We start from the raw sequence: 24,241 nt of genomic DNA on the forward strand, positions 1-24,241 counted from the left end.
GTGTCTTGGGCGTGACCAGTATTGGCATAGAGGAGAGGTATCTCTTCAAATCTTGTAGTGCTACCTTTGCCTCCGGGGTCCATTTCATTGGACCCGTGTTTTTCAAAATCTTGAAAAAGGGGAGGGCACGCTCAGCAGATTTAGAGATGAACCTACTTAGCGCGACGACACAGCCGGCAAGCCTTCGGACATCTTTGACTCGTCTTGGCACCTCAATCTGCTCAATTGCTTTGATCTTGTCGAGATTTGCTTCAATTCCACGTTGAGACACAAAGAACCCAAGAAGTTTGCCGGACGGAACACCGAACACACACTTCTCTGGGTTGAGCTTGAGGTTGATATTGCGCAAGTTTGCAAAAGTTTCTTCCAGGTCCTGCACAAGCATGGGACTGTCCTTGGTTTTGACCACTATATCATCCATGTAAGCTTCCATATTTGTATGGAGCTGGGGTTCAAAACCAATTTGGACCGCTTGGGCCAATGTTGAACCAACACTCTTCAACCCGAAAGGCATTCACACAAAACAGTACGTACCACATGGGGTGATGAACGTGGTCTTCTCTGCGTCTTCCTTCGTCATGAAGATCTGATGATATCCTGAGTAGGCATCAAGGAATGACATCAAGTCACACCCAGCAGTGGAGTCCACTATCTGGTCGATACGTGGCAATGGGAAAGGATCCTTTGGACAAGCTTTATTGATGTCAGTTTAGTCGATACATAGCCTCCACTTCCCATTTGCCTTACGTACTATGACTGAATTAGCCAACCACGTCGGGTGGAGTACTCCCTTGACCAAGACTACTACCTCCAACTTTCTGATATCTTTGACAATAAACTCTTGTCATTCCAACGCTTTCTTTCTGACCTTCTGCTTGACGAGTCGTGCCTGGGGACAGACAACGAGATGTTGCTCAATCACCTCCCTGGAAACGCCGGGGATGTCAGATGCTTGCCATGCAAACACGTCGACATTCGCCCGCAGGAAGGCGATGAGCTCGCTTTCCTATTTGCTGTCAAGGGTGGAGCTTATGACAAAAGCTCCACCCGTGCCATCCTCCTTGACGGACACCTTCTTGGTTTCCGGCGGGGCCGCCTTAGACTTCTTGCTCTCGCTGGTAGAGATCACTGGTATGTCCTCAACGGGAACACATCATTCCGAAGAGGTGCGTTGCCGGAGTGAGTACAGGAACCCTTGCCGGAGCCAGGAGTCTTGCCGGCGACCGAGGCCCTGCTGGTCCTCTTCTTAGCGACGGGAGCAGGCACTACAAAAAAAATACACTTCCGTGATGATACGTGTTTGTCACAGTAGGTCACGTTTTCTGTCATGCATGTACATCCATGACAAATTTATGACAGAATCAAGATAGTCATACCTGTGCTGTCGTAGAAGTGTTCCATGACATTACCAAAATTATCATCATGGAAGTGTCCACTTCCATGACGATAAATCGCGTGTCACGGAAGTGCTTTCGTCAAGGGTGACCAACACGTGGCATCCACCGTGACGGAACGCCGTTAAGCTATCGGGTCGTTTTTTGGATCCGATAAACCGTTAACAGCCCCGACCAATGGGGATTTTCCACGTGTAAAATCATCATTGGCTGGAGGAAACACGTGTCGGCTCATCGTTGGGATAGATGTCATCCACTCATTGGACGTAAGGCGCCTATGATACGTCGACACGTGGCATAGCCCAACAGAGGCCCATTCCTGTGAAAAGGCTGGCCCGTTTGACTTGGTCAAAAGGTGGCGGGCCGACCCATGGAAAGCCTGTTAACGGCCTATTCGCATATAGCCCATTTACAGCCCGCTAACCCAAGGCCCATTACGCCCTATCCGAATTAGGCCCAGTAGCATCATCTGGGCCATCCAATATGATTCCAGCCCGTTTTCACTTCTGGCGCATGTACGGCCCATGACGTCTTTCAGCCCATATGAAGCCCTATGTAACTCTTGGCCTATTAACGGCCCGTGGTGAAACTAGCCCGTAATGAACAGTGTATCACTTTACATGCATTAACGGCCCGTGATGAAACTGGCCCGTAATGAACAGTGTATCACTTTATACCCATTAACGGCCTGTTATTCCGTTGGGCCGTTTCCAACCCATGTTATCTTTCGGCCTTCTCAGAGCCCATTTATTCTTGGGCTCATTTCCAACATTCGTTTACTTACGGTCCGTTACTGTCATTTTCTGCTTGTGGGCCAAATTCAAACATGGTTACAGTCGGCCCGTTTGTGATCCATTAATACGTTGGACCTTTTTCATAGCGTCATCAAATACGGCCTATTAAAGATGGCCCATTATGGTCGGCCCATGAACGGACGATTCCATCTCTAGCCCGTTTACGGCCATAATGCGGTCTGTTTGGCCCATGTTTGGCCAATCGATCATATGGCCCATATAAGGCCCATTGATGATACGGCCCGTAGAAGGCCCATTGTTTCTATGGCCCGTAGGAGGCCCATTGTTTCTACGGCCAGTAGGAGGCCCAATGTCACTACAGTAAATATTAGCCCATGGTTATTGTGGCCTACTTCTAAAAAATAGGTTATTGCAGCCACTAGCAAACCGCGGAAAAAGAACTGCAATGACTACAAGCAAACAAATAAACAAGACAACAAGGAAATAAATAAGCAAGCAACTAACGCTAGGCTATCACGGCTATTACACATATTACATCCACTAGGCATCAAAGTTCGCCACCAGTGCAAATATAGGGAACAAAGCAGCATATCATATACACTGGTTGTCAAAGTTGGCGACCAGCGCAAATAAACGCCGCAGCAAAACAAATCCAGAACTGAAACCACTTCAGAAGATCTCAAGAAACAATATCCTGGGTACCCATAATGCTGGCAAGATGCTTAGCAAGCTTATTAACTTTCTCTTGTTTGGCGCTTAAATCCTCCAGCGCTTGCTGTTGCACCAGAAAATATGCATCTGAATTCTGCAGGGACTTCCTCAGTCCTTCAGCTTCCTATCGCAGCACATCTGATCGATGTCTTTCAACTTGAAGTTGAGACTCAAGAAGACGAACTGATTCAGGCAGCGAGTTCGAAGAGCTTGTGCCAGCAGTAGTGGCCAGTAACTCGAACACTACATCAAGACAGGACTTTTGGGTTCCCTCACTGTCGTCAAGATAGTTTTTATCAGCTTTCTTGGAGACCAACAGGGATGTCTCACTATCTTGAACCTTATCTGCATTACTTCCTTTACCATTGGATAACGCGGTACTGTTCTCCAATATTTTGTCCGCATTCTAAAAGAGAAACAAGCAGACACATCACATGTTTACCATGTTGTATATGAAACTCATTTTGGTAAATGAGTTCAGTAGTAAAGTGGACAGGATAACAGCATGAAACAAACATATATCTATGTACCATGGTCACTTTATGGTCTATATCATTCTAGTTTTTGTTGCCAAATCAAGATAGAGACACAGTTCAAATAATATTTGTTCAAGACAAAGCAGAATAGACAGAATATAAGTGTGGGTAACTATAGAGCAATAACAACACTTGTAATGTGCATGACATGAGAACATAACTGTTTATTCAATTGAAACTGAAATCAACATAGAGCAGGTTACAACAGCAAACCAGTTAAAGAAACAGGTTTAAAACATACCTGTTGCGCCATTGGAGTTTCAATTCCATCCTTCAAATTTGAAAATAGTTGGTATGAGTAAATACAGTAATGCAAGAGCAAAGGAGTATGAACCATAGCTACAGAACCTGACCTGAGAACAAATCTTCTTCTCCTTTAAGCGTTGAGTTGGGATTCGGAGTGGTGGTCCTCGTGCTTTGGGCACTGCAGTTCCCTTACTAACTGCTCGTGTTTGGGTGCTCTGTGGTGGAGACGGTGCTGTGTCAACTGGAACTGGGTTACTATCTGCCGGGGTTGGGGTTAGAAGGGGTGTAGCTGGTTCTCTGTCCAACTGGGTAGGGGTACAATCTGCGAGAGTCTGGGTTATGTGTGGTGGATCTGGTCCTTGGGCAAGTACAACCGTGGTTCTATCTGCATCAACTGGTAGCACTATCTTTTCTGAAGACCGTGTTGTTACTCCCTTAGATACTGCCATCACGCTCTCCAATTCAAATGGCTGATAAACAAGAAAAGTAATTGAAAGTATAGACATTGTATGATAGACAGGTGCAATGGATAGTGGGGAATAAAAGAGGGCATGAAATAATTCATATTTATGTTGTCTAACCAAACAGGATAGCATGACACAATTTCACATATATGATGGCTAACTAAACAGGATAGCATGACACAATTTCACATTATGATGGCTAACTAAAAAAGATGGAAAGACATAGTTCAAAATATGAGACTATGTAAACAGGATGACATGACATAACTATATAATGTGTTTATTAAATAGGTTGGCATGCCATAATTCACATACATTCACGGATAGAATGCCATAATTCAAAATATGATGACTGTAAACACTAAACAGGATGAGATGATATAACTATATGATGTCTTTATTAAATGGGTTGCCATGCCATAATTCAGATAGATGATGTGTATGTACTATGTAAACATGATGGCATGATATAATTCAAATATATGATTTATATAGTAAGCAAGTAAGCAGATGGCAATCCATATATGATGTAAAAACTAAGCAATGCAAGACAACATGCATGACATGGGTAATATAACCCTGCCAAGTTTGAGCATAGACCTCAGGGGGGAAATAGGACTGGTCATCAGTCTCTGAATCCTCCTCTGAGGAGCTCTCTGTAACCAGCAAGATGTCTGCTTCAGCAGGTAGCATTGTCTGCTCTGAATACCTTGTTTTCACTCCAGATACTTCCATCACCGCTTCAAATGGCTGATGCACAGGAAGAGTAGTTGAATATACAAACGTTGTCGACAAATGGAACACGTAATACAAAAAAATGATAGCATGATATAATTCACATACATGATGATTGGCTAAACAGCATGGCATTGCATAATTCACATATATAATGCCTTTGCAACAAGATAGCATTGTATAATTCACATATATAATGTCTTGCAACAAGATGGCAATGCATAATTCACATATATGGTAATTAGACACTGAACAGGTGGCATTCACACAAAGCATGTCTAAACTAATCAAATGACATAGCAATGCGAGACACCATACGCACGATATGAGCAACATAACCCTGCCAAGTTAGAGCATACACCTCGGGGGGGGGGGATAGGACTGGTCATCTGTCTCTGAATCCTCCTCTGAGGAGCTATCCGTAACCAGCGAGATATGCGCTTCGTCAGATAGCATAGTCTGCTCTGAAGACCTTGTTTTCACTCCAGAATTTGCCATCACCGTGTCAAATGGCTGATGCACACGAAGAGCAGTTGAATGTACTAACATTGTTGACAAATGTAATATGTAACGGAAAAAAAGGATGGCCTGATATAATTTACATATAAGATGACTGGCTAAGCAGGATGGCATTGCAAAATTCACATATATGATGCCTGGCTAAACAAGATGGCGTTGCATAATTCACATAAACGATGAATAAACTAAACAGATGGCATTCGCACAAAGGATGTCTAAACTAAGCAGATGACATATTTGATGTATAAAGTAAGCAATGCAAGACACCATATGCATGATATAACCAACATCAGCATGCCAAGTTAGAGCGAAGACCTCAGGGGGTAAATAGGAGTTGTCTTCTCCTTCTGAATCCCCCTCAGAACAGATATCTTCCTCTCGATTACAATCCGAAATGCATGGAGGGGGGCTGCCTTTGCGCCTACCATGGAGCGACGTCTGCATGAAATTTTATTGCCACGCAAGGCTCGTCTCTTTTGCTCTACATGTTCAGTTCCATTGTTTACAATAACTGTCATGCATAGGAATAAAACATAGTGAGATTATGTAAGGAGTGCATGCAGAAATCCAGAGTGATGGTAGCAACCTGTGGATAGACCCAAAACCAATAATAGCAGGCAGATAATGGCTTCAGTTAAAAAATACAGATAATGGCTTCTTTACTGTTTGTTTCCCACCCAACATGAAACTCATAGTAGACACCGGAGATTAACCAGATAGTAGATAGATACTATTGATAGCGGCCCCGATATGTACCCCACAACCATTTAAAAACTCAAGTTTGACCATTAGTTTGGAGCTGACTCAGAGTCTAATCGGTGAACAGGACGATAAAGTAGCATGTAATATTAAGCGATGCATAACGTAAGCAGACACGAAAGAGTGCGACCTCTCTTGCGGACCTGTGTAGTCCTCGAGGTCATCTGCTTGGTTGATGATGGTAATGCAGTTTTCATGGCTGCCAGCGGCGGGGAAGAAGATCTGAGGCGGCGAAAGACAGTCTGGAGGCCGGATCCCTGCTGTGCTGGACCCTTCTGTCGTTGGAGCAGCTGAGCTGGGGTGGACGACGGCGCAGCAGGAGTAGGACAAACCATGCAAGGTTTTCTTTGACAACTATCTGTAAGAGAAGTAATTTTGTAAGGGCTCGTTTGAGTTGGAGGATTCCAACAATGCAGGGATAGGAAATAGACAGGAATAGGATAGGAATGCACGTGCAAAACAGAGAATTTAAAAACACAGGATTTCTGCCAATCTGGGTGTTTGATTCACAACAATTGGAAGATCATAGGATGCAAAGAAGCATGATGAGATTAAGTCAAACCACAAGAAAATGTACGGTTATAATGCTATTATGCTACTATCTCTTAGTCATGTGCTTCATGAATAGGAATTTGAAAAGGAGGACAAGTGAAAATTAAAATTCCTATGTTTTTTCTTTCAAGGAGACACTAAAGGAACAAATCCGTGTGCTCAGTGGACAATATATATAACATGTAGAGTAAAAAAGAGATGCAACAAGTGTACAACCTCTTTGGCGAAGCCATGTCGATCTCAGCGTGATTGGGTTGGCCGGTGAGGATGATCCGGCTAACTTTGCTGTCGGAGGAGGGGAAGAAGATCTTAGGCGTCTGGAGATGGAGCCCGAGGTACTGCTCCGCTGTGATAGAGGGTTTCATCGTTGGAGCAGCTCCGGTGAGTTGTACGACGCCGAGGCTGAAGTAGGACAAGAGAGACAACGAACAACGTTAACCTGAGTGGAATTCTAATAGCATCTCCAATACATGACATAAAATTCATAACCACAAAGTGCTAGATGTAAAATACATCAGCCACTCATCTCTAAACTTAACTGTCGAAATGAACTTAACTGTCGAAACTGAACTTAATTGTCGAAACTGAATTTTTCTGTCGAAACTGAATTTTGCTGTCTAAACTGAACGCACTAGCAAGGTAAGGCTACACGTCGGTCGACTGACTTTTTCATCTCTGGTCAGTCGATTTTGCAGCCGTTGGATATGAAATCAAGGGCCTGCGGTTCATCTTCAACCTCCACCCCCTGAGCCGCCAGCCACCACCGGCCAAACAGCAGCCCCCCGCCGCTCACGACCGGCGGTGCGCTGCCCCGCCCGCCCTGAAAACACTCCCCACCGCCGGTCCGCTGCCGCCCCGGCCATCCCTCTAGCCCCCCCCCCCCGTGCCGAGCTTTTTCTCCGGCGATCCCCACGCCATCGCCCCGCCACCGCCGGCGATCACCGCCCACATCCGGAACCCTAAGATAGATAGTGGGGTACCTCTCCGGCGAGTCTCCCTCCCCACTGCGGCTGGTTCTTCCTTCACCCAGGCGAGCCCACCGCTTGAAAATCGACTGACCCAAATGTCGATTCAGTCGACTGAAGTGTAGCCAAATCAGAGCAGCATCGCAAGCAAGAGCAAGAGCGAGAGCAGCAGCGCGAGCAAGAGCAGACCAGGCAGGGGCCCAAGAGCAAGAGCAGAGCAGCAGCGTGAGCGAGAGCTAAAGCAGCAACAACTCTTACTGATGTGGACGTCGCCGCCGAGGGAGCGATGCCGTAGAGGAAGTGGCCGGCGACGCCGCCGTGGATGGAGCCGCGCCGTGTCGGCTCGGGACTGAGCGCCGGCAGCACTGTGAGATCGAATCAAGAAGAAAATGCGGCGATTAGTGTACAACCTCTTTGGTGGCGCCGATTAGGCCGCAGCTTCATCCGAGGAAATGGTGATGATGATGCTCTTTCGGTGGTGCAGGTGAAGACGGCGGTGTGGGAATGGAGGTGGCACGAAAGACGAGGGGAACGTCGGGGCAGCTCCTTGGAGGTGGAGGATGGGGTGGCTTAACCGGCGAGACGATGAGATCAACGATGGATCCTCATCCGGTACGTTGGATGAGGGACGTCGAGGTGTTGCTGTGGACGACGTCGGCAGGGAAGAGGCTCCGGCTGGGTGGCGGATGGAGCAGGGTGTGGGGTTTCATCGCGGGCTTTCGTGGCCTCGGTGTACGAATGGGTGGGCGGATGGGATGGCAGTGGGGAACCGTGGCTTAGAGATGCGCTTGTCCGAAATGTGGGGTAAGTTACAAAAGTACCCCCCACCGATTTGAGGCAGTTCTTTCGGTTCAGGGGTGCCACGGGCATTTCGCGTGTCGGGATTTCACAGGAGGTGGGAGTTTTCGTGCGCGTTGGAATTTCGGAATAGCAAGGCGCGGGTTGAGATGGAGGGAGTTGTCGGAGCACAACGAGACAAAGATATATCTTAAATATTTCGGGCTAACAAGGCGCGGGTTGAAATTTCCGAACAAGCCTAACATGTACTGTACCAAATCAATGCGCACTACAAATGTCATTCAAAACTTTGAATTCATGTTATGTTCAATTAAAATATTTCGCTACGTGTATAATGCATGCAACCTACTACTCAAATGAACGTTTTAGTGCATTCCAAACATATATACTACCGCTTCAATATGAACTAAATTTGAATAAGATCTACAGTAACAATTGTTGTGAAGTCAAAGCATTTGAATTCGTTTCTCTGTTTTAATAAGATCTACAATCATCATTATTGTCAAGTTAAACCATCTTTTGTGTATTATCTTCACATCACACCACATGATTAGTCTCGAGTTACATATGAACTATGTGTACTATATGAACTCGAACTAGATTTTTTGAATCCACTTTATTTTGATTTCAAATCACATTACATTTCTAGCTCTAGCTAGATCTTCATAATCTAAACCATGTCTCATATGTATAATATGTTTACCACATTATGTATGGTGCCCCGCCCCCTACGCCTACAAGTATTTAGATGTGAGTTGCAAACACCACACATTACCACAAATTCAAATAAAATGTGAGAATGTTCGATATATAGTATTGTTTAGATTGCTTGATATTTAGTTGTAAGCTGCAAACGCCACACATTATCACAAATTCAAATAAAATGTGAGATTGTTTGATGTATAGTATGGTTTAGATTGTTCGGCATTTAGCTGTGAGTTGCAAACGCCATGCATTATCACATTATGGTATAACATGTGCACAACACGTGTATCACCGCTATATTCATGCATGCAATGTTTAAAACACTATGATCTCATATTCAAATATATGAATCCGCTTTCATATCAAATTATGATCTTTGTTAGTCTCTTACACCCACACAATCCTCTAACCTTTGTAGCTACCACTAACTTTCTCTCGTGCATGCACACACCCTCCTCGCCCTCCCCCTCCCTCGGCATTCTATCCACCGGGCACATTCATTTTTTTCTTTAGGTCATTCTCCCAGAGTCTCCACAACTCCTTTCTGACACACACCGATCGATAAACCTCTCCAGCGATGCCTGCCTACAACATACACACACACCTTCAATCTCCTCCTTTATGTGTCCTTGCCTCGTGTCTCTCATACGGTCAGACACACGTGTAAACTCTCTCCCCTCTTTTCCTCGATCTCACAACCGCACACTCCCCCCCTATCTAGCTAGTAGTTGGGCCTCTCGCACCACCTCCTAGCTCCATTCTCTCTGTCTATCCGTCTCGCTGGGCCTTATTTGCCTCTAACAAATGGACGTACACCGACCGATCTCTCGCTATACATATAGCTAGCTAGGTCCTTATAACACATTTTTACCCACACGCCGATCGATCTACCTCATTAGTTGTGTCTCTCCCTTCCCCCGACAAACAACAATTGATCTACCGATCTAGTTAGGTTTGCTTACCAAACACATGGTTCCCCTTCATCATCCATGGATGCGCCCCGACAGATCTATCACGCACAGGCACACACAGAAACACATCCCCACTCTTATCGATAACATTGTTGTTCCACCCTCTGTTTGTCTAGTAGGCCTCTCCCAACATCTCCGAGAAGCAACTCCATCACCCATCCAGCACTCTACCCCTCTCCCTCCCTCTCCCTCCCTCTCTCTCTCCTCTCTCTCTCTCTCTCTCTCTGTCCCATCATATTTCCCGTCCTTCAGTTATGTATGGATGTCGATCGATCTCCCTCAAGACATAGCTGGGTCTCTCCTTCTCAACACATATACGAGTCGTTCTACCTCTATAGTTAGGCCTCTGCCTACCCCTCCCCCCACCCACCCCCACACACACTGATACATCGAGCGCTCTAGTCATGTCTCCCTGCCACACACAAACTTGAATGTGCCCTCTAACATTCCGGTAGGCCAGTCGCGCTATATCTTTGACTTGCACAGACACACAATTTTGATGGCTCTCTTCATCAATCTCGCACCCACCCACTTGATCCTCTCTTCGACTCTATCGATAGCTATGACCCCTACCTCTCTTCTCGTGGATTGCCCGACCCTCTATGTATGATATCGATAGGCCTCCATTTCACACACATTGCATGCAAAATTTTGTTTGAGATGTCATCGACACATATTCCCACAAATAATTCACGAAATCAACCCCCACCCCACCCCCACCCCCACCCCAAAACAAAAAACACTCACGAATGCGGTTTGTATCTCTCACACACACCCACGTAGGTGGGGGATGTGCACGAAGAGAAGAGGTGCATGCACGGTGCACGTATTCCCGTCTCTTTCCCAACCACACCCGCGCGGGTACACGGTGGAGCTCATTTCTGTACGAAAAAGGCAGCCCACGTGGTAATTTGGCACGTGTACTGGTTGTCCACTTGGTGGAGGGAGGATCGTCTACCACGGATTAACAAACAAATTGCGAATTGACGTGTTATGTTAAATTAAAAAAAGAGGCAAACCATGCAGGGCCTACCTTAGAGGCAAGGCTCTATACACTGGAGTACTTTTGATGTGTCCCGTCAACTCGCAGAACGAGGAGAAGCTTGCTTAGTACGCCATCTCCCCCGCCCACGGGCGCGGTGGCTCGCAGGATGAGGTGAAGCTTGCTCCACCTTTACACCCGCTCCCTCTCCCATGCGCGCGGTGGCTCGCAGGACGAGGAGAAAAATTTACTACTCCCTCCGTTTACTCCTCGTCCCTACTACCTTGGTTAAAGAGATTATATCATATTGTTTGGAATATATATGTCCTTTAGTAGATTTCAATATGAACTACTAGTACATACTCCAAACACTGATGTATATAGACGTATTTTAGAGTGTAGATTCATTCATTTTGCTCCGTATGTACTACTACCTCTATCCGGGTTTATTGCTCCCCATTGTATTTCGTGCCAAATTTTGACCATAGATTAAACTAAGAAAATGTTCACGCATGTCACCAAACATTATATTTTTGAAAACTATGTTCAAATACAAATCCAATGAGATAATTTTTCTTGACATGCATTAACATTTTGTTAGTTAAATCTTTTGTCAAAATTTGGCAAAAACTATAAAAGGGACCTATAAACCAGGATGGAGGTAGTAGCTCTCTCCCTCGCCCACGTGGTGGAAGTGCAGCAATTCATTCAGTCTCATATAGCCAAAACGATATATACTGCACTACCATTATTGCTCGACTTCCCGAAGAGGCGAAGAGCCAATCGCAAGGTTAATATTTTGGAGAGGAGTTTACTCCTACACGTGCGAGCGCTCCACTATATACATAGTCAGGACGGGCTAGCCTACACGGTTGCTTGCTGGGGCTGCTCTCTTCTTGCACAAAACGACTGTGGCCACATCTCTAACATCCCAGCGGATCACATCCACTTGGGGAAGGGGTGGATGCTTAGTGTAGATGCGGTGGCCATCGCCGACGGTGAAAACCCACTGTCGACACGTCCCGATCAGGGGTCCCCGCCATTCTCTCTCACAAAGCCGGTGAGGTTGCCTTCGTCCCTTGCTCACTGTCGCGACGTGGGCAGTTGCTGCCTCCCGTCGCCCTCCTCAAGGTTGAGCAACGTCCCTCAGGTACAACTCCCTTTACAGCCAGCTTGCACCACTGCTCCAGCTGCCCACATCACTCCTTGTGGATATTTCTCTACTTCTTTGCCCCGCACATACCTGATACCTCTACTGGCTTTTTTTGAGGGAAACCTCTACTGGCTTCTACGTACTGTATTTGTGATGAGTTTATGTCTCATCAACTAGTCCCAGTAATCTTATTCTAATCACGCTTCTTTAGTTTCTTTGCCACATGGATGCTCATCTCGATTTTGGTGAAACTGCACAAAATGATCTGATGGTCAAAAGGTTGCAAACTTCATTTATTAGGAAGCTCGAACGTTGCCAGAAAATTGAAGCCTGGTCAGGGTTCACGGTTCAAGGGCTAGGGACTGCATGGATCGTTTTTTTCTTTAGCTGCCTCTGTTCCAAAATAAGTGTCAGCTTTAGTAGTAGTACAACTTTGTACTAAAGTTTGCACAAAGTCAAGACACTTATTTTGGAACGGAGGGAGTACATATTTGCTATGATCTGTTAATCATTGAGATGCAATAGCATGCATGTTAGTCTCCTTTGTATTTGATGAAATGTTGCAACGGGCAACCTTGGACGCAAGATACATGTAACAGGAGCTGGAAGCTTCATAGCATTGTACAAATTTATCTCGTTGATAAATTACAGTACGTAGTACTATACTAGTACTTCCTCCGTTCCTAAATATAAGTCTTTGTAGAGATTTCACCATGAACCACATGCAAATGTATATGGATGCATTTTAAGTGTATATTCATTCATTTTGTTTCGTATGTAGTTCACCTAGTGGAATCTCTACAAAGACTTATCTACTAGTAATAGCTAGCCCCCACTACTAGGAATTCTCTATCCTCTCCTTGAGCCACATCATCAAAATTGATGTAGCTTTTAGATGAAGTAAATCAGGCCAGAGGCTCCTCCAGCCTCCGTCGACCTCCTCCAGCCTCCACGGGCTCCTGTTTATCCAGCCTCCACCGTGCGCTACTCCATCGGCTACTGTTCAACCACCTGTGACGCCCTCGATTCAATCGTACACTAATCATACACGCAAATGTGTACAATCAAGATCAAGGACTCACGGGAAGATATCACAACACAACTCTAGACACAAATTAAAATAATACAAGCTTTATATTACAAGCCAGGGGCCTTGAGGGCTCGAATACATAAGCTCGAATACACAAGAGTCAGCGGAAGCAACAATATCTGAGTACAGACATAAATTAGACAAGTTGGCCTTAAGAAGGCTAGCACAAAAGCAACATTGATCGAAAAGGCAAGGCCTCCTGCCTGGGAGCCTCCTAACTACTCCTGGTGGTCGGCGTCCGTCACGTGGTAGTAGGCACCCTCGGGGTAGTAGCAGTCGTCGGTGGTGTCACCTGGCTCCTAGGCTCCACCATCTGGTTGCAGCATCTGAGAAAAATGGAAAGAGGTGGAAAAAAAGAGCAAAGCAACCGTGAGTACTCATCCAAAGTACTCGCAAGCAAGGAACTACACTACATATGCAACATTATCAAAGGAAGGCTGTATATGTGGACTGGGCTGCAGAAATGCCAGAATCGTGAGAAGGCCTAGTCCTATCGAAGACTAGCATCTTCTGGAAACCACCATCTTGCAGCAAACAGGAGGGAGTAGAGTAGCATAAAGTAAAGTAGTAGTAGTGTTATCAACCTCGGCCAGAGATCCTTTCTCGACACCCTGCGAGAAACAAATCCCAGAGCCATACTATCCATTTCTCATCACAATCCATTTCTCATCTCAATCCATTTCTCATCATGAGTATCCAGTTCTAGTTGTATCGATCGGGATACAACTCCAAGTGTCCGTTACCGTAGGACAGGCTATCGATAGATGTTTTCTTCCCTGCAGGGGTGCACCAACTTACCCACCACGCTCGCTTAACTCCGTCCGGACACACTTTCCTGGGTCATGCCCGGCCTCGGCCAAACAATACGCCGCAACCCGACCTAGACTTAACAGAGAGGTCAGCACGCCGGACTAAACCTATTCCCCGAGGGGTCATGGGCCATCTCCCCGGAAACTCCTGCACGTTGCGTACGCGGCCGGTGAGCAGACCTAGCCTCCCTTATACAAGAGAAGGCGTAACCAGTCCAACCCGTCGCGCGCCGCTCAGTCGCTAACGTCTATTAAGCTTCGGCTGATGTATACGACGCAGAACGCCCATACTATGCCCACGTGATGGTTAGTGCTATCAGGCCAGAGGCCCCTCGGATCAAATATCCAAATCGTAGTGGATTAGGAACGCGCGGTAACAAGCAGAGACTCACGAAAGATGTGACCCCGTTGCCCCATCTCGAGGACTTGCGACAAGGGCTAAGAATGCCCGGCCACGCCTCGTAATTATCTCTCGGGCACCTTCCAGGTCAACCCGACTCCACATCACTCGCAATTATGCTCGCGTGGGTACCCCTCGGGGTTGACCCGTCTTTAGTAACATGGTTCAGTGTAAAGTCATAGTAACCATAGTAACTGTGTGTCTAAACTTTAAGGGGAAAACCCGAGGAATCACCCCCGGTGAATTCCACTCGACGTAATCATCAAGGTGAACGTAAGAGGAATCACCCCGAGGTTCACACTTGAGGGGTTGCACGACAGAGTCGTATCGGAAGTGGTTAAGGCGGAATCACCCTCGATAACCACGATCGAATAGCTACACTACAGGGTTAACATCAGAAGTGCTGTAGAGGTCTCACCCTCGGCACTCGATAGTAACCCAGCAGTGTCGAGCAACTAAGGGGAAAGTGATGTGCGGTGCCGGGGCCTGGTCTTCGATCCCGTTAATCGGGTCTTCAATGATGAAGCAGGGGCAACAAGGACAAGGTGGGGGTCACTGATGGATCACTAACCAACCTATACTAAGCAGTTTAGGATAAGCAGGTAAGGTACAACATCAGATACAAAAGCAAGCTATGCACCAGAATAGGAGCAATCAATAACAGCAGCAAAATCTAATGCAAGCATGAGAGAATGGAATGGGCGATATCGGGATGATCAAAAGGGGGGCTTGCCTGGTTGCTCTGGCAAGGAGGGGTTGTCGTCGACGTAGTCGATCACAGGGGCAGCACCGGTCTCGGGGTCTACCAAAGAAAAGAGGGGGAGAAACAGTAAATACAAAGCAAACATAGCATCACAAAGCGTAACATGGCAATATGTTGTGCCGGGTGTGACCTAACGTATGGCTACACGATATAGGTGAAGGAGGAATTCAACCGGGAATGTTTTCCCGGTTCCGGACGTCTGTCAGACAGATGAACCGGAGGAGAAAGGTTCGAGGTTTGCTAAGCTAGGGACATGTGGCGGACGAACGAACCGCGTATTCGGATTCGTCTCATCGTTCTGAGCAACTTTCATGTATAAAGTTTTTGGATCCAAGCTACGGTTTATTTTATATGAATTTTCAAAGCTTTAAACATTTTTTAGATGTATTAATTCGAAATATAAATAGCAAAAAGTTTTGTCACCTAGTACTACTCTAGCCAGAGTGTATTACAGGTGGGGCCAGTGGGTTTAGTCAACAGTTGACCAATCAAGATTGACTGGTCAAAGGGGTCAAAGCAGGGCCCATCTGTCATTGACTTTAGTTTAATAAAATGGTAATTAACAGGGATGATCCCACATGTCATTTACTTAGGCTAAATTAGCACTAAATAAATACAAATTAATCCTAAACCTAAATCTAAACAAGGGCCGGCCTCAACACAGCCAGCCATCTGGCTGGCTCACACACACACGCACCTAGTACACACACAGTGCCACAGAGCACACACGGCCACGGCCATTGCCGTGGCCAGCAACAGCAGCAGCTGGCGGTAGTGGCGCAGCGCAGCTGCTAAGCGAGCAACACAAGCTGCGGCAGCCTGCACGCAGTAGCAGAAGCAGCAATAAGGGGCAACAGTACATAAGTAGCAGCAGTCTGAGCAGCACAGCAGCGGCAAGCAGCAGCGGCAGCTTGCAACAGCAGAGTAGCACGATGCGCGGGGAAGGAGGAGCAGGGCGCGGCCCCGGGCAGCAGTGTTGGGAATTGTAGGGTTTGCGGTCTACCTCCTAATTCCTCTGCGCTTATCCGTGGTGCCGCTCACAATTCGCATCTCTGAGGCTAGGGGGTAGGGACCTTCTTATACTGTCTTTCCAAAGAGTCCACCTCTTATACAGATATAAGATTCCTAGTTTTTCTTCCACTAGTTTCCGGGATAGAGTCCAGATCAAATTACCAACCACGATCATATTTGTCTGTTAACGGATTCTACCCGTTATGTCCCCGGAGCACGCGCTTGTGAGCAACGCGCCATAATAGAGTGTAAATTCCTCTAATTACGTAGATCAACATTAGGGCTGTAATCTAACTATACGATCTAGCTCCTTCCAATCATCAGTGTACCCGGGTAGTCTTTACAATATAAATAGTATATTGTATTCCACTGATAATCGACCAGCTTCCTTAAGCATATATCACTTAAGTACATTCCAGCAAGTTCCCAACAAGCAGGGCCCACGAGCGTGCGCGCACGCGCGAGGCGCAGCCGAGGCGCGGGGCTGGGCGCGCAAGGGAGCAGAGCTCCGTCCGGTCACGGGAGGTCGCGTTCGGCGGCTTAAGGCAACAGATCGAAGGGGGAAAGGGAGGAATCGGGGAAGAAGCTCACCCCGGAGCTCGTGGTGTGGTCGAGGAAGCGACATGGAGTCGAGGTGGACCGGAGGAGTGGAGGAGCGACGCGGGGGCGACGGACGGAGTCAGGTCCCGAGGTCGAAGGCGGCTCGATCCAGTTGATGTAGGTGCTCCGAGCTCGAACGCGTCCCCGTAGTGGAAGGAGATGAGCGTAGCCGACCTCCTGGATAAGCTAGTGGGGCTCGGGGTCGTCGGGAAGCACGCGGACGGCGAAGACAATGGCGACGGCGGCTCGGCTTGTCGCTGGGAGGAAGCAAAGGCGCGAGGGGAAAGGAAGAGGGGGCTAGGGTTCGTTCCGCGGGGCAGAGGGGGTCCTTATCTTCGCGGGGCACCACCGGATGGCCGACGTGTGGCTGGAGGGGCGACCATAGCCGCGGGATGGCCGCCACGGCCTCCCCCTATATCCTGTAGCGTGAGGAGGGAGAGGAGGTGAGGTGGGCCGCTGGTGCTCTGTGGCCTCCAGGGCCCAGATGCACATTAGTTAGTTAGGCCCTTTTACTGATTTTATTTTTTTATTTTTTATAATTTCCTCACTGTTTTATTATTTAAAGCAAAACGCAATTGAATTTCCCTGACAAAGATATTTGGCACATAATTATTAGTCATAAATTTGGAGAGGCCCACAAATTTTGAGGTCAAAAGAAATTGTTTAAAATATTTGTTTATTTTGATAAGGCTATTCTATTTGCTGCTGGACCAGTTATTATTTTCCTATGAATTTATTTGTGAGCCAAATGAAGTTGGTTTCAACATGAAGATGATCACGGAAATTTATAGAATTATTATTCAAACATTTTAGTTTTACCGATCGAAGAATTAATAATTTCACTTGAAATTTAAATATGAATTTGACTTTGATTTTTGGACAAATGGAAATAGTAATCATGATGACCTGGCCACCATTTAGGGGAAGATTGCTGTAGCATGATTCTCGGGGTGTTACAAATCTCCTCCACTATAAGAAATCTCGTCCGGAGATTTAAGGGGTGGATTAAGGGGGAAAGACTTTGGAAGGACGGAGCTCAACATAAGATAGTTACCTGGGGACTATCTCAATGAACATGCCAAAGAGGCATCTCTCGATTTAAAACTCAAGAAAGTCATCGAGAGCAAGGTAAGAATGTGCAATAAGAAGCTTCAATCGGGTAGGCAATCGTTCGTTGCCTGGAACAGAGTGTGAAAGGGTTTCAGAGCAACGGGAATAAGTATTTTGTCTGATACCAGAATTGATGATTTCTTAGAAGATGGCTCGTGAATTACATATGAGGCCACTCACGAGGAATAACTTTGGTATTAAGGGGTGTACAGGAGAGTCAGGTTTCGATCATGTGGAACTCTGGGTTATGGGCCCATCATTTGGGTTAAAAGTAGAAGGAGCGGTGACATCTTGCACGGCCATGATAGCAAGGCATGTCAGAGGATAGCCAATCAGTTATGTTGGCAACAACATGGGTACCAAGGGCGAGGGACGGAGAGAACCATTTTCCTTCTCGTTGAAACGAGACGGACCAATAGGCAAGGTTCTCGTCCATCGGTGGTTACCAGAATGCCATCAATAGTAGTAACAGGGGCTTACTGACTGAGTTGTACATCGAGGTGTTTACCTAAGCAGGAAATTATTATTGCTTAGATAAATCAGCTTACAAGAAAGGTTAAACAAAATAATGGAAAGGAAAATGTGATTACTAGATCAAACAGTCCAATGGAAAGGAAGATGTGTTTACACATAAGAGTTGGGAGTATATCCTTCCCAAGGAAAAGCAGAGCAGGATATACATGATAGGACAGCAAGTTCAAAAGCATTTAGATAATGGGGCGAGGGAAGAATCCTGATATTACCCATTCAACGGTGTTTGGATAATAGATCAAGAAAAATTCGACAATGTGCTTCCAATGTTCTTGTTGATATGCAGAATACCCCAGTCATGCTTTGAGGTAGCATAAACATGGTGTTACAAGTAGGGGTTGGAGTTGAAGATCACAAGAAATACTCAAGGAACAATTGCAGAAATAGCAAGGAGCCCAAGGTATAACCAAGGCATGATCAAACATGTGTTGGAAAGAAGACAAGGGGGTTGTCAATGATAACTCAAATCATTGAAGGTCAAGGATGGTATTTCTCACCATGAATTCAATTGTCATCTCAATGGAAGTCAAAATGTTGATGCTGATCACGATGCATTTGTCGAGAGGCTCTATGAAGATGCCATCGAGGAGCGATGCCATCAAGCAACAGGAAGGATGAAGCGAAAGGCTATTGGAACCACAGATACGACACAAGCTCAAAATCAAGCTTGTTGTTCGAGGTGAATTGATAAAATGAGGAAGATCGACGTAAGCTTCGCTCATCGTCGAAAAGTTGTGCTTCGGGAATAAGGACCAGGTAGCACAGTTAAATTAGCACGACAATGATATAGCCGATCAGGCTAGGAATGAGGTGACGAAGTATCACTCCAATTAAGAATTTACAAGAGGTAGTGTAATGGCACAATATCATCGAGATAACATGAGGCAATACTTGAAGGTAGATCAAATTAGAGGTTGGACAGGTGAAATGACTTGCAGGAGACAAGTATTTTAACTTGTCCGGGAAATGGAATTAAGGAGAAATTATGGTAGGAACCACGATTATGAATGATCAAACCACCGATAGAAGTTGAACTTATAACAAGGGGGTAATTATTTCTATGAGCAGCTTACATGATAAGTTCTACATCGGGTCCGTGGGCATGAACACAAACGTTCAAGGTCGACTCCCACTTCTTCAATGCATAACCTTTCATTCACTCCTCGTTTTTGAAGAATTTGTAGTGCGAAAGATTTATCTGGTGAAGCACCAGAAGAGTATGACTCACATCTCTTTCGAGTTCACACAAATTTTAGGAAAGGTATAGGTTCAACCCGTAGGGGTATCTTAGGAACATATACCATTAACTTCCAGAGCATATAACATCAGCTCAATGACAGAGCATGGTTGACAATAAGCAGAGGATGCAACTTACCGAAGGCGGTATCAGGGGAAGAGCGCACAAGATTTTGAATATGAAGGACATTGCCGGATAATAATCCAACAAAGTATTCAGCGGTCCTCAATGTATCTGATGTGAGTATCAGTACTCAATCAGAAGAGGGAAAGAATGCGAAGGCATTAGATTATAGAAACAACTGAATAATTCGACGTTCAAGTTGAAGGGAACTAGGTGGACAATCAATTACAACATGATTGGCCGAGATCCAACTCATGTCTAGAATGACGTATGAGCAGGAAGGTCAAATTTCAGGGTTCAACTGATGATTGAGAGAGCAATCGCAACATAATGAATCAATAGGCTCAGGATGACAATGACAAAGGATATTAATGAATATTGCTCGACATATGGATTTAACCATAATGCAGGGAGACAAGACTTTCGGGAGCACTAGGCTGCAGAGGATCTTCAGGGGATCGAATTGCATTCGAAGAATTTTTATGAGACATATGATCAACTGGGGATGAACAAATCCCTAATAAGTGTGTGGAATTATTCGTAGGGTTATTCAGGCAGAAAAGAGTTGCAAGGCAGTCGAAAAAAAGGGTTCTCGAAAGTCAGAGAATACTTCCGGGTATCTTGTAATAACGAGAATAACTAGGGATGGAAGTAAGAATGGCGAGGGTACACAGTTATCCATAAGGATTCAACGGTGTTAAGGGATTGCAAAAGAAATCAACACAAGTTCTCAGGAATAGATCGGAGAATTTCTTTGAAGTCTTCTGGTGAAGCAGGCAACCATCCGGAATGAAGGGGCTCTTCGGGGAAAGTCGTTACGAGATCCTAATGTTAGAGTTAGCAAAATCGTTTAACCCGAATGGAAGAGAAATCAGAGTCCCAGAGTATAGACAAGGAATAAAAGATCCTAATACCACCCAATTGGCAACGTGGCCCCGTAAGCCACAGAGCCAAGTTAGTAAAACAATTTTTGGTTTCTAGACTCAACTTCGGCCAAGGAGTTGGAAAGGGGGCTACCTACAGGCACTCGGCTCTAATACCAACTTGTGACGCCCTCGATTCGATCGTACACTAATCATACACGCAAATGTGTACGATCAAGATCAAGGACTCACGGGAAGATATCACAACACAACTCTAGACACAAATTAAAATAATACAAGCTTTATATTACAAGCCAGGGGCCTCGAGGGCTCGAATACATAAGCTCGAATACACAAGAGTCAGCGGAAGCAACAATATCTGAGTATAGACATAAGTTAGACAAGTTGGCCTTAAGAAGGCTAGCACAAAAGCAACATTGATCGAAAAGGCAAGGCCTCCTGCCTGGGAGCCTCCTAACTACTCCTGGTCGTCGGCGTCCGTCACGTGGTAGTAGGCACCCTCGGCGTAGTAGCAGTCGTCGGTGGTGTCGCCTGGCTCCTGGGCTCCACCATCTGGTTGCAGCATCCGAGAAGAATGGAAAGAGGTGGAAAAAAGAGCAAATCAACCGTGAGTACTCATCCAAAGTACTCGCAAGCAAGGAACTACACTACATATGCAACATTATCAAAGGAAGGCTGTATATGTGGACTAGGCTGCAGAAATGCCAGAATCGTGAGAAGGCCTAGTCCTATCGAAGACTAGCATCTTCTGGAAACCACCATCTCGCAACAAATAGGAGGGAGTAGAGTAGCATAAAGTAAAGTAGTAGTAGTGTTATCAACCTCGGCCAGAGATCCTTTCTCGACACCATGCGAGAAAGAAATCCCGGAGCCATACTATCCATTTCTCATCACAATCATTTCTCATCTCAATCCATTTCTCATCATGAGTATCCAGTTCTAGTTGTATCGATCGGGATACAACTCCAAGTGTCCGTTACCGTAGGACAGGCTATCGATAGATGTTTTCTTCCCTGCAGGGGTGCACCAACTTACCCACCACGCTCACTTAACTCTGGCCGGACACACTTTCCTGGGTCATGCCCGGCCTCGGCCAAACAATACGCCGCAACCCGACCTAGACTTAACAGAGAGGTCAGCACGCCGGACTAAACCTATGCCCCCAGGGGTCATGGGCCATCTCCCCAGAAACTCCTGCACGTTGCGTATGCGGCCAGTGAGCAGACCTAGCCTCCCTTATACAAGAAAAGCCGTAACCAGTCCAACCCAGCGCGCGCCGCTCAGTCGCTGACGTCTATTAAGCTTCGGCTGATGTATACGACGCAAAACGCCCATACTATGCCCACGTGATGGTTAGTGCTATCAGGCCAGAGGCCCCTCGGATCAAATATCCAAATCGTAGTGGATTAGGAACGCGCGGTAACAAGCAGAGACTCACGAAAGATGTGACCCCGTTGCCCCATCTCGAGGACTTGCGGCAAGGGCTAAGAATGCCCGGCCACGCCTCGTAATTATCTCTCGGGCACCTTCCAGGTCAACCCGACTCCACATCACTCGAAATTATGCTCGCGTGGGTACCCCTCGGGGTTGACCCGTCTTTAGTAACATGGTTCAGTGTAAAGTCATAGTAACCATAGTAACTGTGTGTCTAAACTTCAAGGGGAAAACCCGAGGAATCACCCCCGGTGAATTCCACTCGACATAATCATCAAGGTGAACGTAAGAGGAATCACCCCCGAGGTTCACACTTGAGGGGTTGCACGATAGAGTCGTATCGGAAGTGGTTAAGGGGGAATCACCCTCGATAACCACGACCGAATAGCTACACTACAGGGTTAACATCAGAAGTGCTGTAGAGGTCTCACCCTCGGCACTCGATAGTAACCCAGCAGTGTCGAGCAACTAAGGGGAAAGTGATGTGCGGTGCCGGGGCCTGGTCTTCGATCCCGTTAATCGGGTCTTCGATGATGAAGCAGGGGCAACAAGGACAAGGTGAGGGTCACTGATGGATCACTAACCAACCTATACTAAGCAGTTTAGGATAAGCAGGTAAGGTACAACATCAGATACAAAAGCAGGCTATGCATCAGAATAGGAGCAATGAATAATAGCAGCAAAATCTAATGCAAGCATGAGAGAATGGAATGGGCGATATCGGGATGATCAAAAGGGGGGGCATGCCTGGTTGCTCTGGCAAGGAGGGGTCGTCGTCGACGTAGTCGATCACAGGGGCAACATCGGTCTCGGGGTCTACCGAAGAGAAGAGGGGGAGAAACAGTAAATACAAAGCAAACATAGCATCACAAAGCGTAACATGGCAATATGTTGTGCCGGGTGTGACCTAACATATGGCTAGACGAAATAGGTGAAGGAGGAATTCAACCGGGAATGTTTTCCCTGTGCCGGACGTCTGTCAGACAGATGAACCAGAGGGGAAAGGTTCGAGGTTTTCTAAGCTAGGGACATGTGGCGGACGAACGAACCGCGTATTCGGATTTGTCTCGTCGTTCTGAGCAACTTTCATGTATAAAGTTTTTGGATCCAAGCTACGGTTTATTTTATATGAATTTTGAAAGCTTTAAACATTTTTTTAATGTATTAAATCGAAATATAAACAGCAAAAAGTTTTGTCACCTAGTACTACTCTAGCCAGAGTGTATTACAGGTGGGGCCAGTGGGTTTAGTCAACAGTTGACCAATCAAGATTGACTGGTCAATGGGGTCAAAGCAGGGCCCATCTGTCATTGACTTTAGTTTAATAAAATGGTAATTAACAGGGATGATCCCACATGTCATTTACTTAGGCTAAATTAGCACTGAATAAATACTAATTAATCCTAAACCTAAATCTAAACAAGGGCCGGCCTCAACACAGCCAGCCATCTGGCTGGCTCACACACACACACGCACCTTGTACACACACAGTGCCACAGAGCACACACGGCCACGACCATTGCCGTGGCCAGCAACAGCAGCAGCCGGCGGTAGTGGCGCAGCGCAGCCGCTAAGCAAGCAACACAAGCTGCGGCAGCCTGCACGCAGTAGCAGAAGCAGCAATAAGGGGCAACAGTACATAAGTAGCAGCAGTCTAAGCAGCACAGCAGCGACAAGCAGCAGCGGCAGCTTGCAACAGCAGAGTAGCACGACGCACGGGGAAGGAGGAGCTGGGCGCGGCCCCGGGCAGCAGGGCCCACGAGCGTGCGCGCACGCGCGAGGCGCAGCCGAGGGGCGGGGCTGGGCGTGCAAGGGAGCAGAGCTCCGTCCGGTCACGGGAGGTCGCGTTCGACGGCTTAAGGCAACAGATATAAGGGGGAAAGGGAGGAATCGGGGAAGAAGCTCACCCCGGAGCTCGTGGTGTGGTCGAGGAAGCGACATGGAGTCGAGGTGGACCGGAGGAGCGGAGGAGCGACGCGGGGGCGACGAACGGAGTCAGGTCCC

The sequence above is a fragment of the Triticum aestivum genome, chromosome 5B (genome assembly GCF_018294505.1).
Source record: "Triticum aestivum cultivar Chinese Spring chromosome 5B, IWGSC CS RefSeq v2.1, whole genome shotgun sequence".
Classification (NCBI taxonomy): domain Eukaryota; kingdom Viridiplantae; phylum Streptophyta; class Magnoliopsida; order Poales; family Poaceae; genus Triticum; species Triticum aestivum.